This window comes from Scyliorhinus torazame, chromosome 11 (assembly GCF_047496885.1).
Source record: "Scyliorhinus torazame isolate Kashiwa2021f chromosome 11, sScyTor2.1, whole genome shotgun sequence".
Lineage (NCBI taxonomy): Eukaryota > Metazoa > Chordata > Chondrichthyes > Carcharhiniformes > Scyliorhinidae > Scyliorhinus > Scyliorhinus torazame.
In genome coordinates this window covers 123,827,257-123,841,625 of record NC_092717.1, presented here as the reverse complement: position 1 = coordinate 123,841,625, position 14,369 = coordinate 123,827,257, and the positions used below count along the sequence as shown (strand labels likewise).

Below are 14,369 nucleotides of genomic sequence, written 5' to 3'. Positions count from 1 at the left end.
AATTTACAGTGCAGAAGGAGGCCATTTGGCCCATCGAGTCTGCACCGGCTCATGGAAAGAGCACCCTACCCAAGTTCAGCACCTCCACCCTATCCCCATAACCCAGTAACCCCACCCAACACTAAGGGCAATTTTGAACACTAAGGGCAATTTATCATGACCAATCCACCTAACCCGCACATCTTTGGACTGTAGGAGGAAACCGGAGCACCCGGAGGAAACCCACGCACACACGGGGAGGATGTGCAGACTCCGCACAGACAGTGAACCAAGCCGGAATCGAACCTGGGACCTTGGAGCTGTGAAGCAATTGTGCTATCCACAATGCTACCGTGCTGCCCTTGATGTTCTTGCGAAGGTCTCAACCAGGCGAAGAAGGGAGAGAGAGAGAGATCTGAACTTGGCCCCTCACTTTATAGGGCCCAGGGGCTTCCCGCCTCTCGGGGCGGCCCTTGACCATGAGTCCCAAGTGATTGGACTTGTTTCCAATCACTGGGTTCGATACGTCCAATTGTGAGGCGATTCCCCGATCGGAGGGTGGTCGTTCATCTGCCTTTGTTTCGGCCACTGCAGGCGCCGACAGGTCTGGCCCGGTATTCAATTGCTAATATGTTGCAATTGTTCCCGGGGATAGCCGATTAAACTGCAGATGCCTGGGTTGATGGGTTGCTAATAGTCCTGAGTATAACTGCAGATGTCTGGGTTGATGGGCTGTTAATAGTCCTGAGTATCGATCTGGGCTGACTTCCCCAGAGCCGAATATGATATTCTGCCTGCAGCTGTCAGTTTGTGTCCTGTTGCCTGCTTTTCCCATCAGCCTTTTCGGTTAGCCATTTTAAATCGGGTTTTGGCCAAATTAATAGGGAAGCAGTCATTTTACGTGGCTACATACCCGCCTTGTGATCCTAACGAGAAGCGTGAAGGATCACATAAATTTGTTTCTTCCATTCCCTGACCGGGGGGGGGGGCACTTCCTACATGGCCACTACTCTGACCCTAGCTATGCACAAAAATTTACCTAAACAATTCTTGAGGGCGCTATGTCAGGCAGGGGCATGTATCTAAAAAAATAAAACTGGGAACCTCTAACTTTACCTAAACAACTCATCAAACATTGCATAATCCTATCTCTCTAAACATACAACAACAATCACAACATTTAATATACTCTTTCCTGGCTTGGCAGTCAAGCTCAGGATCATACTTTTTTTTTCATGAAACGTTTTGTACATCTCTTTATTTACAGGAAAACGCAAGTGCATGTTTCATTATTCATAGGTCGCTGGGGTCTGGTCATAACCGAATATCGGGGATCGGATCCGATATACCGGGGTTCGAGCGCGGTACGCTCTCCTTTTCCACTTGCGGAGGCGCATGGTCTGTACTGCACAGCAGAGTATGGCCAATGCTAACAGTGCCTCAATGACGTACGATAAGGAGTACCAAGTTATGAACTTGGCACACCAGGATAATGCAGCGTGGCTGGTGACTGGGCCCTCGGTACTGCGGGGCAGTGAAACATTAACGGCAGGGGGGTTTGGAGTAATGGGGTCCGCGTTCCCGCGCAACCAAATGTTCATAAAAAAGATGTTGAGCACGATGAAAGGAGTCCTCATGGCTGTCCTCTTTCTTTTCTTTCTCTGTGTTCTCTGTTTTTCTCCGGTCCTGGAGCTTCTGAAGTTCTGTAAAACAAGCATAGTATCTGTAACTACCTAGGTTTAATATCCGGTGTGTTAGTGTGTCTGTCCTTCTTGGGGCCAATTAAACCCTTATAATTGGTCACAATATGTGACTTCTCCCCCATTTTTTTTTTTTTCAAAACAAATGTTAGGACACGGCACACTTCCCGATGGTGGACCAGTGGTAAGTTTATCATCCAAATGTTCTAGGATGTAAATAGCATTTGGCAGCAAGCCAAAGGTTGCCTAAATAAATAAAACTGTTTTTGAAAGGAAAAGGTTGGATGAGGTGCGTATGGGCCGCGACGGGTAAGATTTGGATGGAGTCCCCGGGTAGGACGGCTACCAATACCGTATGTCCCCTACCCGAGCGTTTTTGACCAACTGGGGGGTCCCCAGGCAGGGCGGGTGTCACCCCGTTTCTCCACTGCCTGAGCAACCGACAAGAACGGACAAAAGTGTAGTCATCATGGTGGGGTTACTGTTCTGAATCTCCCGTCAAATCAGAAGAGCAGTTACGATCGGGCGTCTGATACCCGAACAAGTATCAGCTGAAAAGCTAGTTCCTCTGAACAAGCGTCTGGTGTCGGTGGGTGTCTGAGGCAAGTCCTCAGAGGTGTCAGCAGAATGGGCGTGTTGCCGCGGTGGGTGTCAGTGGGAAAAAGTTAAAAAGTTCAGGTGAATGGGTGTGCGGCGGTGAGAACATTCTCCTGTTGGACGAACACCATTAAACAAACAACGGAAAACATCCTGCAGGTTCCATCAGGAAGGACAACACTTTTCACCAAGTGTCTCCTTTAAATCATCATGTGGACACCTCAGTTCTCTGTTGCGAACAGGGTCGCAAAGGGGTTGGCGGCTTGGGAGTCAGACCCAAGGTCGTCACCTTCTCCCGGGTGCCAAACTCGAGTGAATTAGGGCAGAAAGGGCTGCGTGGTGTGAGTTGGGGTCGCTCTCGTTGCGGACGAGTCTGCAGGAGTTGTCGCGGTGCAAATGAGTTGAGTCGAGTTGGGTGGGAACAAGGTCGGGGTCGTCCGTGTGGTTCGGTGGTGTGGTTTATTTAAGTAAGTGATGAGGAAGGGGTCACTGGAGTCGAAGTCGGAGTTGCTGGGTGTGGGACCAGGATAGTAGGGAGGCGTGCTGTGACTGTCGTCAGAGTCACAGTCACTGTCTGTGCTGCTGCAGTCTGTGGGCGTGGCGGGGCGTAAAGTTTGTGGGTGGAGTCAGGGGCGAGTCCATGTCTGGGCTGGACGTGGAAGGGGTGGGTGTGGTTATGTTGGCTGTGGGCGGGGTTTGGTCTGCTGCATCAAACATGACATGGTGGGCGTGGTTTGACTGCTCCATAAACCTTTAGCTGGTTTATGTGAAACCATGCGGTCTTACCATTTTGGTATTTGATTTTATATACCGATGGGCTTACTTTATCCGTAATGGAGTACGGACCCGAGTATTTCGGAGACAGAAATGTGCTGGGGTTATACACAGACAACATCACTTGTTGTCCTATATTATACTCCGTCGCATGCGCACTGCCTTATCAAAACAGGCTTTGCTCTTTTTTTCTTTTAGTGCCCAGTTTAACAGCGGCTGCTAACTGAGCCGTTTTTACATTTGCGAGTAACTGTTCAACGGCTTTCTCATGGGTGAGGGCCGTAACTTCAGGGCTGGTCGGGTCTAAACTCAACAAGTACTCTGTCCCTTTCATGGGGCGTCCGGTCATGAGGGTGTGTGGGGTAAAACCTGTGGAGGTGGAAACAGTGTTACGCAAAAACATCAGCGCAAAGGGGAGGACCGAATCCCAGATGGTGTTATTCTGCTGGACAATTTTCCTAAGGGTGGTTTTTAGGGTCCGATTCATGCGCTCCACTATAGCACTCGACTGTGGGTGGTACGCAATGTGAAATTTTTGGGTTATGCCAAGTATCGTGAGGACGTTCTGCATGACCCACCCTGTAAAGTGAGAACCTTGGTCCGACTCAATACTGCGGGGGAGTCCCCATCTTGTAAAAATGTGGTGGGTTAGGATTTTGGCTGTGGTTTTCGCGGTGTTGGTGCGGGCTGGAAATGCTTCCACCCATTTTGTAAAAGTGTCTATGACCACCAGAACATATTTATAGCCATTCCTGCAAGGGGGCAATGGACCCATAAAATCGAACTGGAGGTTAGTCCAGGGGCCGTTAACGGGTTGGGTGTGGCTGAGATGTGCCTTTTTGGCATATCTATCTGGGTTCTGAGCGCAGATGAGGCAATTCTCAATGTAATGGGATACATCCTCTGAGACTAGGCCACCAACAAAGCTGTTTGAGGTGGGCTGCGGTGGGTTCGATTCTCTGGTGTCCATGACCATCATGGAATAAACAGATCATTTGATTCCTATCCTGCTCAGGAACTACGTAAAGGGTGTCCTTTAGCACCACACCGTCATGTGTGGTTATTGTATTTCTGTACCTCTCGTATGAGGCTGAAAACTTCCCTTTCACGATTTCAGTGAGAGCGCTATCCTGCTTCTGGGCCTCTACTAGATCTTCGATCCTAGTCTGCGCGACCTGAACTGCACTCACTGGGGCGCTCTCGGGGGGGCTTCCAAAAATACCCATGCCTGGATCCTGCCTTAGCCAGTGCGTCGGCTTTTACATTTCCAGGGGGGGAGGAACGATGGTGGCTGCGGACTTTTATAATGCCAAAAGTCCTGTTCTTGGCTTTTTCCAGAATATGGCGGAGTAATGGGGCTGAGGGGAGGGGTTTCCCATCTGCGGAAACAAATCCTCTTGTTTCCCAGAGGGACAGAAATTCAGTGAGGCTGTTGCAGACGTATAGACTGCCTGAATATATGTCTGCTGGGCTGGGGAAGGAATCTGGGTGCTCTACAATGTAAGCGATGGCCGCAAGCTCTGCTGCCTGCGCGCCTAAGTGTCCGGGTAATTTTAATGCGATTTCCTCGAGGCCGCGTCCTCCACATAAATCCCACAACCTGTTATGCGTTGCCCGTCCAGAATTGTGGAAGATAAATCCACATAAATCCGAATGGGGGTCACACGTGTCCGGGTGAGGGGGGTTCTGAGATGGAGTGGCTAGTTTTCTGGGGGGTGTTTTGGCTATAAAGGGGCCTGTATTATGGTGGGGCGAGATGTTTTCACACTCATGGGGGGTTCCGGGGTACTGTAGATTGTCCGCTAAGTATGTGTGTGTTTTGGTCCGTTTGACTGTGATGTCCCGTCCTTGTAAGAGAAGGGTCCACCTAGCAGCGCGGATTTGGCTGACGGTACCGTCTTTAAGTCGTCCGTCTAGTAAAAGTTGGGTGGGGGTGTGCTCGGTCAAAATGGTGATGGGGTTCAGTCCGGTAATGTATGAGAAGTACTGGACTGCCCAGAAAACTGCAAGCAGGTGCCTCTCACAGGCTGAGAATCCCTGCTCCACAGCATCTAAAATCCGGGAGGCATAAGCTACGGGTCTTAGCTGGTCGTGCCGTTCCTGCAGGAGCACGGCTGAAAGGGTGCGGTCTGTGGTCGCTACCTCTATGGCATAAGGGGAAAGCGGGTCGGGAACTTGTAGTGCGGGGGCGGCTATGAGCGCCTGTTTTAATGATTCCACAGCATCCGTATGCTGCGGAAGCCATTCCCAGGGGGTTCCTTTCTTTAGAAGGTCTGAGAGGGGCGCTGCCTTGCTGGCAAAACCGTCAATGTGGTTTCGGCAGTAGCCAACCAGTCCTAAAAACGACCGGAGGGCTGAAACGTGTTGGGGAAGGGGCAATTTAGCGATCGAGTCAATTCTTTTGTTCAAATATACCACTTTTTCTTCCAATATCTGGGCCTTTTTGGGGTTTACTTTACAGCCAATGGAATGTAGTAATTCCAGGAGTTCGGACAGAAGCTCAATGTGCTCTTCCTTTGTGTCTGTCTGCAGTAGTATATCGTCTACATATTGTACCAGACATTCGGGGCGAGAAAATGTTGCTAGTCCATTTGCCAGCTGTCGGTGGAAAATGGAGGGGAAGTTGTGGAAGCCTTGTGGCAGGCATGTCCACGTGTACTGCTGCGCTCTGAAAGTGAAGGCAAATTTATACTGGCAGGCCTTTGCCAATGGAATGGACCAGAACCCATTACCTACGTCCAAAACCGTGAAATATCGGGCATGGAGTCCCTGTTTGAGCATGGTCTCGGGACTTGTTGCAACGGTGGGGGCTGCTGCGGGGGTGACTTTATTGAGTTCCCGATAATCAATGGTCAAGCGCCATGATCCGTTGGGTTTCCTTACTGGCCAAATCGGGGCATTATTAGTTGAGGCTACCGATCTTAGGACGCCCTGCTCTAATAAGCTTTCTATGACCTTTAGGATTTCTCCCTCTGCTTCTAGGGGAAATCCGTACTGTTTCTGGGGTCTAGGGTCCGGTCCGGTTATTTGTACGGAATCGGTCAACCGCCCACAGTCGTGTTTGTGGGTGGCGAATGCTGCCCTGTTCTTTTGCAGGACTGCCCTAACCTGGCGGTCCGTGCTGAGTGTGGTGGGGTTGAACCAAAACTCGCCTACTGCGCTAATTTTGTTCATATAATCCCCTATATTGAGCGTAGCGGGGGCTCTAGCGGATTTCGCCATCTTCCAGACACACTGGTTGACTGGATCGAAAGAGAGGTGATGAGAATTCATGAAGTCGATCCCTAAAATGTGCTCTGCTGTTGGGGGCAGGTCGACTAACACTACGGGGGGCTTTGTATTAATGTTTCCGAACTGGATGGGTACAGGGGTTGTGATATGTCCCTGCTGTGAGTGGCCTGTGAAGCCGCTGAGGGTGATAGTGGCTGTGGTGGGCCACGTGTCCTTACCAAGAATGGAGGAATTTAAGGTTGTGCGGGACCCTCCTGTGTCCCAGAGAAGCTCGATCGGCTGTCCCCTAACCTTTGCTTCGACTACGGGTCATCCTGACCTATCCCAAAGGGTATCGCAGACCCAGCTGGGGGAGCCTGTACACCGTCAGTCCGTCCCGGTCAAGTCTGTCTGATTGGACTGGGTGCTAACGCTATGTATGGGCTCTGCCTTTTTCTTATTGAGAGTGCCGGTCTGATGGGCTCTCTGTGGTTTTTTAGGGGCCTTGCATTCTTTGGCAAAATGTCCCAAGTGTCCGCAATTGTAGCATTCTTGCAGTTTTGCTGGGGGGCTGCTCTTTCCCTCATTTACCCAGGCGGGGTTGTGGAGAGTGGTTCTTACTGCCTGCACGTCTGCGGAGGCTTGGTTTTCTTCAGGGGTTCTAGCTGCAGATTTACCGTGAGCCGCTTGTTCCCAAACGCGGGACAATCTTTTGACCACCCACTTCTCATTATGAGCCTCCTCCGAGGGGTCATAATTACTACAGGCATTCTGTCCTGCTTCTGTGGCATGGGAGATAAGGGTGCGGGTCCATTTGGCCATATTGTCTGCGGACAAATGGGCACGGTCTACGTTGCTGAAAACGGCTTCAAAGTGAATCCACAAGCGTCCTGCGAACGCTGTGGGGTGTTCAGACTTTTTCTGTCTGCATTTATTTAGACCGTCTACGGGGTCGCCCCGGTTGTACCCGATCGCATCCAGGATCGCGGTATGCATTTCTGCAAGGATGCCTCCTACATTCTGTGGGTCGGGAAGGGCTGCTGCGACCGATGGGTCTAAGCTGAGGACCGTGAGCTTTACCTGCTCTTTCTCATCCAGGCCGTACACGGTCGCCTGGTGTTTGACGGTGGCAAAGAAATGGTGTGGGTCTGAAGCGGGGAGGAACGGTGCGATTTTAGCACACGCGTCCCGTAATTGGGTCACTGTGAGGGGGGTGGAATATAAGACTTCCGCCTCGTCTGCTGTGGCGGTGCGGTGGGTTGTTACAGGGTTCATGGGAGCCTGTATTACCTGCTGGGTGGGGGTGCTCTCCTCCTTTGGGGTTTTCCCTGCGCACATGCTCCCTGAACATATCTCTGCGCTGTCTCTTGCAGTTCTTCCCAATCAGGGCCGTCTTCCTGGTCTAAACTTTCCCCAAAGGTGTCTTGGAATCCCTTTAGGACAGAAAGCATTGCTTGCAGGTCTGCAATTTGCTTTCGGCACTTTGCATGGTCTTAGGTACTCTGCCCTTGTTCCGTGGTTGCAGCGTGGAGCGCTCTCAAGGCTGCCTTGAGATCACTACATTGCTTCTGTAGTGTCTCCACCTGCTTCTCCGTCTCTTTCTTAACCAGGATGGCACGCTGCGTGTCCTGATAAGCCTTCTCATACTGGGATTGAAAACTGCTTAAATGCGCCAGACAAGACTGGTGACCCCGTTGGGCGTCAGCCACCTCTTTGTCCTTGGCTTCTAACTGCCTTTTCAATTCCAGGTTTTCCTTTTCCATCTCGCATACATCGATTTTACTCGTACGATGTATGCCCTCTATTTCTTTTCGGAGCGTCCTGACGATTGCCATCGGCTTGCGCGCTTTTGCTAAGCTCTTTTTATGGATCTCACTCAGGTTCTCCCACAAAGTATGCCCTATACTTCCAGGACCTGAGTCGTCGTTATTACAGAAACCGCTCCACACGGGCCATCCTTTGCCCTGCAGAAATTTGCGAATTAATAGGGAAGCAGCCATTTTACGTGGCTACACAACATTAAAACATATGGGCATAAAAGTGAATTTCATTTCCCTGTAGTATGTGCTAATAAACAGTATAAGCCTAATCACAGCATTGGGTGCTCCTTTTAGATTTTGTATCAGCTGAAAAGGATAAGAATGCACTATATGGTTAAAGAAAGTCATTGTATCTGGATTGGAGACCCAACAATTAAGGGACAATATGAAGGTCATCATTATCCTGATTATAAAGTGCAAGGTCATTTTTAAGCCTCACTTTTTTATTCCCAGGAACTGGTCCGTACCAGAGTATGGTGCACAAGTTCTGTTTTATGAAGCTTGTCTGGAAAGATCGCTGGGACAGAAGATTGTGTTCTGGATTATAATCACCATTGTAATCTCAATTGTATGGTTACTGTTTAAATTGTGGACAGGGTATTGTACAAACATGGGAACAGCCTTAGCAGCATTGCCTCCTTGGTACCAGCCTCATAACATGCAGGGAACTGTCATATGTCCGTTCCCCTTACATTATAAACCACCCTTTCTGTGGAGGATACGATAATGTACTAAAAGGTGTTGATTAAAAGAGCAACAAGGGGTCCCCGGTGGGGGGTGAGGCCCGGACGGGGGTCCCGGGCGGTCACAAAGGTGTTGGGGCTGAGCCGCCTCACAATTGCCGCCCACCGGGGACCGGCACAAACCACCCAGATGCCCGCGGCCGGGATAGAATCATAGAAGTTTACAGCATGGAAACAGGCCCTTCGGCCCAACCAGTCCATGCCGCCCAGTTTTTACCATTAAGCTAGTCCCAGTTGCCCGCACTTGGCCCATAACCCTCTATACCCATCTTACCCATGTAACTATCTAAATGTTTTTTAAAAGACACAATTGTACCCGCCTCTATTACTACCTCTGGCAGCCCATTCCAGACACTCACTACCCTCTGAGTGAAGAAATTGCCCCTCTGGGCCCTTCTGAATCTCTCCCCCCTCACCTCAAACCTATGCCCCCTAGTTTTAAACTCCCCTACCTTTGGGAAAAGATGTTGACTATCTACCTTATCTATGCCCCTCATTATTTTATAGACCTCTATAAGATCACCCCTAAGCCTCCTACGCTCCAAGGAAAAAAGTCCCAGTCTCTCCTTATAACTCAAACCATCAAGTCCCGGCAACATCCTAGTAAATCTTTTCTGCACTCTTTCCAGTTTAATAATATCCTTTCTATAATAAGGTGACCAGAACTGCACACAGTATTCCAAGTGTGGCCGTACCAATGTCTTGTACAACTTCAACAAGACGTCCCAACTCCTGTATTCAATGTTCTGACCAATGAAACCAAGCATGCCGAATGCCTTCTTCACCACCCTGTCCACCTGCGACTCCACCTTCAAGGAGCTATGAACCTGCACTCCTAGATCTCTTTGTTCTATAACTCTCCCCAACGCCATACCATTAACTGAGTAGGTCCTGGCCTGATTCGATCTGCCAAAATGCATCACCTCACATTTATCTAAATTAAACTCCATCTGCCATTCGTCGGCCCACTGGCCTAATTGATCAAGATCCCGTTGCAATCCTAGATAACCTTCTTCACTATCCACTGTGCCACCAATCTTGGTGTCATCTGCAAACTTACTAACCATGCCTCCTAAATTCTCATCCAAATCATTAATATAAATCACAAATAACAGTGGACCCAGCACCGATCCCTGAGGCACACCACTGGTCACAGGCCTCCAGTTTGAAAAACAACCCTCTACAACCACCCTCTGCCTTCTGTCGTCCAGCCAATTTTGAATCCAATTGGCAACCTCACCCTGGATCCCGTGAGCTTTAACCTTCTGCAACAACCTACCATGCGGTACCTTGTCAAAGGCTTTGCTAAAGTCCATGTAGACAACGTCTACTGCACTGCCCTCATCTACCTTCTTGGTCACCCACTCAAAAAAACTCAATCAAATTTGTGAGACATGATTTTCCACGCACAAAGCCATGCTGACTGCCCCGAATCAGTCCTTGCCTCTCTAAACGCTTGTAGATCCTGTCTCTCAGAATACCTTCTAGCAACTTACCTACTACAGACGTTAGGCTCACCGGTCTGTAGTTCCCAGGCTTTTCCCTGCTGCCCTTCTTAAACAAGGGCACAACATTCGCCACTCTCCAATCTTCAGGCACCTCACCTGTGGCTGCCGATGATTCAAATATCTCTGTTAGGGGACCCGCAATTTCCTCCCTAGCCTCCCACAACATCCTGGGATACATTTCATCAGGTCCCGGGGATTTATCTACCTTGATGCGCTTTAAGACTTCCAGCACCTCCTCCTCTGTAATATGCACACTTCTCAAGACATCACTATTTATTTCCCTTAGTTTCCTAACATCCATGCCTTTCTCCACCGTGAATACCGATGAGAAATATTCATTCAGGATCTCACCCAACTCTTGTGGCTCTGCACATAGATGCCCTTGTTGATCCTTAAGAGGCCCTACTCTGTCCCTAGTTACTCTTTTCCCCTTTATGTATTTGTAGAATCTCTTTGGATTCTCCCTTGCATTATTTGCCAAAGCAATTTCATGTCCCCTTTTTGCCCTCCTGATTTCCCTCTTAACTCTATTTCGACAATCTCTATACTCTTCAAGGGATCCACTTGATCCCAGTTGCTTATGTACGTCATATGCCTCCTTCTTCTTTTTGACCAGAGTCTCAATATCTCGAGTCATCCAGGGTTCCCTACTTCTACCAGCCTTGCCCTTCACTCTAAAGGGAATGTGCTTACCCTGCACCCTGGTTAACACATTTTTAAAAGCCTCCCATTTACCAGCCGTCCCTTTGCCTGCCAACAGTCTCCCCCAATCTACCTCTGCAAGTTCCTGTCTGATACCATCAAAATTGGCCTTGCCCCAATTAAGAATTTTAACTCTTGGGCCAGACCTATCATTCTCCATAGCTATCTTAAAACTAATGGAGTTATGGCCACTTGTCCCAAAGTGATCTCTCACTAGCACTTCTGTCACTTGCCCTTCCTTATTTCCCAAGACGAGGTCAAGTTTTGCCCCCTCTCTAGTCGGTCCATCCACATACTGAATGAGAAATTCCTCCTGAATACACTCAACAAATTTCCCTCCATCCAAGCCCCTAATGCTATGGCTGTCCCAGTCAATGTTGGGAAAGTTAAAGTCCCCTACTACTACCACCCTATTATTCTTGCAGCTATCTGTAATCTCCTTACATATTTGCTCCTCAATTTCCCGCTGACTATTTGGGGGCCTGTAGTACAGTCCTACAAAGGTGATCTCTCCCTTCTTATTTTTCAGTTCCACCCATATAGACTCAGTGGGCGAACCCTCGGATATATCCCCTCTAAGTACTGCCGTGATGTTCTCCCTAATCAAAAACGCCACTCCCCCTCCTCTCTTACCTCCTGTTCTATCCTTTCTATAGCATCTGTACCCCGGAACATTGAGCTGCCAGTCCTGCCCCTCCCTTAGCCATGTTTCAGTCATAGCTATAATATCCCAGTCCCATGTGCCTGTCCATGCCCTGAGTTCATCCGCTTTGCCCGTCAGGCCCCTTGCATTGAAATAAATGCAGTTTAAATGGATAGTCAGAGGCTTTTCCCCAGGGTAGAGGGGTCAATTACTAGGGGACATAGGTTTAAGGTGAGAGGGGCAAGGTTTAGAGTAGATGTACGAGGCAAGTTTTTTACGCAGAGGGTAGTGGGTGCCTGGAACTCGCTACCGGAGGAGGTAGTGGAAGCAGGGACGATAGGGACATTTAAGGGGCATCTTGACAAATATATGAATAGGATGGGAATAGAAGGATACGGACCCAGGAAGTGTAGAAGATTGTAGTTTAGTCAGGCAGCATGGTCGGCACGGGCTTGGAGGGCCGAAGGGCCTGTTCCTGTGCTGTACATTTCTTTGTTCTTTTGTTCTTAATGTAGACCTTCCTTGCTCTCTGCCCTGCTTTCTCAGGTCATGCTTTACGCACTCTCCCTTCCTGCCTTTTGTTTCTGTCCCCACTGACTTCCTACATCCGTTCCCATCCCCCTGCCACATTAGTTTAAACCCTCCCCAACTGCACTAGCAAACACCCCCCCCGAGAACATTGGTTCCGGTCCCACCCAGATGCAGACCGTCCGATTTGTACAGGTCCCACCTCCCCCAGAACCGGTCCCAATATCCCAGGAATTTGAAACCCTCCCTCTTGCACCATCTCTCAAGCCACGTATTCATCCTAGCTATCCTGTCATTCCTACTCTGACTATCACGTGGCACTGGTAGCAATCCTGAGATTACTACCTTTGAGGTCCTACTTTTTAGTTTAGGGATGAAGCAGATGGCAGAATTCCAGAAAAAAAATGTCCACATTAAGGACCCTGAGAGAGTGGAAGAAATCATATGTGGTCTTATCAAACAAAGGAGGAGCTTCCAAACGTCAGATAATCACAGATTTTGATATGACACTAAGCAAGTTCTTCCACAATGGGAAAAGATGTCCCACCTGTCACAATATCATTGACAACTGCAAGTTAATCTCTGAGGACTGTAGGAAAAAGTTGTTCCAGATTAGGAATAAGTATTATCCAATTGAAATTGATCCAGCCATTAGTGCTGAGGAGAAGTACCCCTTCATGGTTGAATGGTGGACAAAAGCTCACAATTTACTGATTAAACAAGGTATTGAGAAAGGGAAATTGGCCGAGGCGGTGAGGGAATCTGACGTGATGCTGAGAGATGGCTATGAGCTGTTCTTCGATAAGCTGAATGAACACAACATCCCAGTATTCATATTTTCTGCTGGGATTGGTGACGTACTGGAGGAGATTATTTCTCAGGCCGGTGTATTTCACTCGAATGTGAAAGTAGTTTCCAACTTCATGGATTTTGATGAGAAGGGTGTTGTAAAAGGCTTTAAAGGTGAACTCATCCATGTTTACAATAAACATGACAGAGCCTTAAGGAGCTCTGAGTACTTCAACCAACTGAAGGAGAATTGTAACATCATTCTTCTGGGTGATTCGTTGGGAGATTTGAATATGGCACATGACGTTCAAAATGTCGACAATATTCTCAAGATTGGATTCTTAAATGATAAAGTGGAAGAATGTTTGGAAAAGTACATTGATTCCTATGATATAGTATTGGTGAAAGAAGAGACATTAGATCGACCAATGCTATTCTCCAGAAGATTCTGTGATGAGAAACTGAAGACGTCCAGGCCTGTGGAAGCTTGAAGCTGAAATACTCTTCTACCCTCTTGTGTAAATGAACAACTCCATTTATTGAAAATACTGCACATTCTTCAATACCTGATGCTGAAGAAAATATGTATTCTTAAAACTTGCACAAAAGTAACAATGATGTGTCCTCAGTGAATAACGGAAACTTTGCTGGTTCTTTATGAAAATAGGCAGTTAGATAACTAGATTTAAACTACCTCTAGATGTAATAGTTTAAATTCTGGCTTTAAAGTTTCAAAGCGTTTCCATGTGTGTTGGTGCCGTATATGCTGTTTAATAGGATTTTGAATATTGTACGCTTGGTGTGTTGAGTGGGCAGATTGCCAATATATAACCAGTTCTATCCGAGAAATGAGCACTGAGGCAGATTTTTAATCTTTCGCAAACCTTCTGTGGTTATAGATAATTCTGAGGATACTTTTGGTGTATCTGGATACAGCTTGTGTTGCCTGTTGAACATTGTCATCTGTATATTTTAAAATGAATAATGTACATGAAAGAAATAGTTGAACAGTGCATTAAATTGGTGGAGAGTTTTTTAACATTGGGTCTTCTTAAAGCCCTCAATTTACCGCAATAAACTCTCCCACTCTATTTAATGAGGGGGAAAAAAAAAAGGAGCAACAAGGAGGGAACTGTGGAAAGGAAATTAATGAGTTGCCCACTTAGAAGCATGCTGGGTAATGCTTGACTATATTTTAACACTGCTTTTGAACGAAAATAAGTAGGTCAGGTAACGTAAACAAAATACTGCTTAATATTTTGGATTTGGCCTTATTATAAGAAGTTGTTCTTCTGAAGGACAGCAAAATGCATACTCGAGTTTTTAAACCAAGGGCAATGCATTCGTATTTCTTCTTGCGTATGTTCCAAGGTTTT

General features: G+C 47.9%; 1 protein-coding gene and 1 pseudogene across 2 annotated transcripts in view; both read left to right on the top strand.

Moving 5' to 3' along the window:
• The window catches only part of LOC140385506 (NSFL1 cofactor p47-like), an 81,501-nt gene that overhangs the window by 46,542 nt on the left and 20,590 nt on the right, over positions 1-14,369 (top strand). The window lies entirely within an intron of this gene.
• On the top strand, positions 12,563-14,032 carry LOC140385505 (cytosolic 5'-nucleotidase 3A pseudogene; annotated as a pseudogene).